Source organism: Choloepus didactylus, chromosome 5, assembly GCF_015220235.1.
Source record: "Choloepus didactylus isolate mChoDid1 chromosome 5, mChoDid1.pri, whole genome shotgun sequence".
Classification (NCBI taxonomy): Eukaryota; Metazoa; Chordata; class Mammalia; order Pilosa; family Megalonychidae; genus Choloepus; species Choloepus didactylus.
In genome coordinates this window covers 121,828,375-121,833,118 of record NC_051311.1, presented here as the reverse complement: position 1 = coordinate 121,833,118, position 4,744 = coordinate 121,828,375, and the positions used below count along the sequence as shown (strand labels likewise).

At 40.5% G+C, this 4,744-nt stretch overlaps 1 pseudogene; it reads left to right on the top strand.

Annotated features, from left to right (window-relative positions):
* The first annotated feature begins 2,119 nt into the window (after nucleotides 1-2,119).
* On the top strand, nucleotides 2,120-4,397 carry LOC119534974 (annotated as a pseudogene).
* Nucleotides 4,398-4,744: the final 347 nt, after the last annotated feature.

The following is a 4,744-nucleotide window of genomic DNA, read 5'->3' as shown; positions in this document are numbered from 1 at the left end:
CAAAATTTAAACCAATCCATAGGCGTCTCAATTTCTAAGTGCTTGAATTTAATATTATGCTCTTTTATGCATAGTACAACATTGTACCTATAGTAAAACATTGTAATATGGTTTTACAATGACACCAACTAATCTTGCTGAACACAAGACAGCAAAAGGAAAGAATGAAAGAGAAATAACAAAGAACTGAAGATAGCTTGAAAGAAGGAGGAAGGAAGGAAGGGAGGGAGGGGGAGGAATGAATTGATATTCAGTCTTTTTTCATAGTACCTTGTGCTGGGATAAGCACACAGTGAATGAATGCTATAAATCAAATGGTTTGCAGATCAATAGTGATAAATGATTAAAATCTACTCTTCACATGACATTTGGTGTGGTGCTTACACAGTTTGAAGTCATACTCCCTTCTCAGTGTTGAAATATGCAAAAGTAAAACAAAAATATGCAATAGACATACCCCGCATATCCAATACACATTAATACACACACACATACTGAACAAAACATGTAACATGGTCAACATTATTCTGAGCAGCCAATTGAGCAGTCTGGTTGATTCAAGGGGAAATTCAGTCATCAGAGTGAAAAGGAGTCCCTTTTACTTTCATAATCCTTAATTAGGTGAATCAATAGATAGCTGTCACATTATGGAAGTTCATCAAAATTTGCTAATTAATCAAAAATAAAGCTCATTAAAGTTTGGAGTATCTTTATTATACTTCATTTTCTACCATCAGCAGTTAGAAACTGAAGATCTTTCACTTCTAATTATGCTCTTGTCTGATTAATTCAATGATGTCAGTCTTGTTTTTACCATATAGCACTTACACATGTATGGCCACTAACACTGAAGACAGCTCAGGGTCAGGAGCTCCAGACTAATCAGGACCCATCTCATTAGAATCAGGTCAACTATTCATCTCTGACCTCAGTTTTTCTGCACTGTGGACAGTGGAGGTCAATTAGCTGTTCTAAAGCCCTCTGAAAGAAAGAACCCTGCTAAGCAGGATCATGACTGTGGATTAAAGTACCCCAGAATCAGTCAGCTGGAAGATGGTTTCAAAGGTCAAACCACTGTAGTACTACTACACTGAAATACATTGCTAATCCCTCAACTTTGTTTTATTAAATTTAAAACTACAGTTTCTTTCACTTACAGTATTATTTTAGCCAAAAAGCAAAAAGAAAATCTGTTTAGCCTCTCAGAAAAAAATAAGCACATAAAAGAAACATGCATGTTGTTGCCTTTATGTCAACCAATACTATGGATTCTAATTCAGAAAAGTTTTTGAGTGCAGCCTCTCCTCTATGCACCCTCCACCATACATCAGACCTCATCATCCATTTAGTCAACCAGAATTTTTAAACAAAAATTAGATCCTAGTTACATGGAGACATAGTCATTAAAGGACACTGTCCCTATCTTCCTATCTTCAAGTAATTGCTAAGAGGCAGGCAAGAAAAGCAATGAGAGTAATAAGAGCAATAATAAAGTATAAAAAAGGTAACATGGCAGTAAAGTACAGACACATTGGGTAGAGGTGCCTAACTCAGATTGAGGGAGTTGTCAGAGAATGCATCCCTATGGAGATGCCTTTGATATAGGACTTCAAGGATAAGAAAGCATTATCCAAGCAAAAATCTTGGGGGAGGTGGCCACAAAAGGCAAGAGGATGGGCATTCCAGGAGGAAGGATGACTGTATGCAAAAGCTCTGAGATGATAAATGCATGTTTCATCCTGAAACAGTATTTTTTTTAAAAAAAAAAAGAAGCAATAAAGCTGTTGTTAGTGTAGGAATAAGGTTTCAAGTTCAAATATTAAGGGCCTGTCAAACGAATTCAATCTATATCCCATAGGTGGTAAAAAAATAAACAAACAAAAAAAAAAAAACCATTGAATAATTTTTAAGCAGAGAGAGGAATGACTGAATTTTTGTTTTTAAATGTCATTCAGGCTGCAGCCTGGAGGCTCTGGGGATGGGGAAATCATGCTCATATTGCAGAGTCACTAGCTAGCATGTGTCTGTAGGTTATGTTCATTGGAGACTTCTCCACCAGAAATCAACCGGTAATACTAAGTGTCCAATAAAGCCAGGGCCTGCTGCCTGATTTCTTGCCATGTTGAACAAAGTAGAGACAAGTACAACCAACAGTCAGCCTGACAAACAGGCCACACCAAAAGCCCCATCGAAGAAGGAAAAGAAGAAAGGTTCTGAAAAGACAGATGAGTACCTCTTGACCAGGTTTAAAGGTGATGTTGTGAAATACAAGGCCAAGCTAATTGGCACTGATGATGTGCCAGATGCAAAAGTGGATAAAATGAGCCAAAATTCTATGATGAAACTAAAGGGAATGGCAGCAGCAGCTCGGTCTCAAGGACAACACAAACAAAAGCTCTGGGTCAACATTTCATTTTCTGGGATAAAATTAACTGATGAGAAACTGGGGCAATAGAACATGAACATCCAGTGAATAAAGTTTCTTTCACTGCTCGTGATGTGACAGACAACTGGGCCTTTGGTTCTGCATGTGGAGGAGAAGGCCAGCATCAGTTTTTTGCCATAAAAACAGGGCAACAAGCCAAGCCACTGGTTGTTGATTGTAAATATCTGTTTCAAGTTATCTACAATGTAAAGATAAAAGAAGAAGAGAAAAAGATTAAAGAAGCCAACAAAGCAGTAGAGGATGGAGCAAAAGCCTCCTGACTCTTGATGACCAAGCTAACAAATTGAAATTGGGTACTGACCACATGGATTTGTTTGGGGACTTGTCTACACCTCCTGACCTAAGTAGTCAAACAGAAAGCAAAGATATCCTGTTAGTGGATCTAAACTCTGAAATCGACACCAATCAGAATTCTTTAAGAGAAAATCCATTAACAAATGGCACCACCTCCTGCTCTCTTCCTCAACTGAAATCTCAGGCATCCTTCTTGCTTGAAAATGCTTTTTCTACAAATCTCAACTTCTTTCCCAACCCCAATCCTGATCCTTTCCATGATGATCCTTATGCACAACCAGACCAATCAACGTCTTCTTCATTGGATTCTCTCAAATCTCCAGATCAGAAGAAAGAGAATTTGAGTAGCTTGTCTACTCCACTGAGTAATGGGTCCCTGCATGGTGATGTTGATTACTTTGGTCAACAATTTGACCAAATCTCTAATTGGACTGGAAAACAGGAGGCTTGGGCAGGCTCTTCGCCCTTTTTGAGTAGGCAAACACAATCAGCAGTGAGAATTCAGAATGGGGTATCTGAAAGAGAAAAGAATGGCTTTCATATCAAATCTTCCCCAAACCCTTTTGTGGGAAGCCCTCTCAAAGGACTGTCAGTATCGAATGGCATAAAGCAGGACTTGGAAAGCCCTGTCTAGTCCTCACCATGACTCCATAACCATTATCCCACCTCCACAAAATACCAAACCAGGAAGACGCAGGATTGCTAAATTTTCAGCCAGCGACTTGCTTCCATCAGACCTCTTTGCTCCTTCTGTCTCAGAATCTCCAGGCCAGACATCACCTACAGGAAAACCTGCAGCCCAACACACCAATCCTCTGGATCTCTTCAAAACAGGTGTTTAAGTTCCAGTAAGGCTGGGTCTAGGTGGTGTACCAGTTACACTCCGTCAGGCAGGACCATGGAACGCCCCACCATCTTTAGTCTTGTATCAGTCCCCTTCAATGGTCTCACAGGGTATTGTGAGTGGTCAACCTTCAGGATTTGGCAGTCACTCATTTTTGACACAATTCCAGCTGTTCCAGGTTGGAACCAGCCTTCATCCTTCGCAACTTCAACTTCCCCTCCAGCCCCTGCTGTTTGGGGCCCTTTAGCAACTTTGGCAGCTAATGCTTGGCCATCAACATCCTCCTTGGGGAATCCTTCTCAGAGCAATATGTGCCAGCCCAATCCTCTTCTATGCTCCCCCTCTCTTCTGGTTGCTCCTCCTCAGCCACTTCCCAGAACTGCTGCTCCACAGGACATCTCCAATGATGCCTTCACTTTCTTAGACCCACTAGGAAATAAAGACATTAAGGAAGTAAAAGAAATGTTTAAGGACCTACAACTGCAGCAGCCACCTGTTGTACCTGCAAGGATGGAAGAGCAGACTTCCTCTGGGACTTTCAGGGCTTTCTCCAGTTATTTTCACAGCAAAGTTGACATTCCTCAAGATAATGCAGACTATGATGACTCTGATGCTAATCAACTGTTGAGCAGGATCAATGAACCACAAAGCCAGCTTCCAGACAAGGCGCCCTGCCAATTATCAAATCTGCTGACAATGCATTTGAGAACCGTTTCTCTAAAGGTTCTTTCAGTTCATCACCACAAATCCATGGCTCCTCAGTGCACAGTTCCTGATGTATATAGGGATCCTTTTGGAAATCCATCTGCTTAACTTCTGAACTTGGTATGCTGACGATCCAGAGAAACAAAAATGTTGGCTTTTTAGTAGTCAAGGACGAAGCTAATAGCCAGATGTGTCCTGACCTCTGCTCTTGTTCCAGCTTTGACATATTATCTGTTGCCTTATTTCTTGCTACCTCTTGTACTTGTAAAATGCCTTTCATTTTCTATCCAGGTTAAAGTTAAACTGAGTCCATGGCTTTAAATAAATTCAGAAACTAAACTCTCTAGTTTAAATGTAAATGCAGTAGCTTCCCTACTTGAGCTCTTGCCTATTGTGTCCCTAGAACCTTCTACAACTCTCTACCATGTACCCTCTGATTGGGAGATGCAGCCACT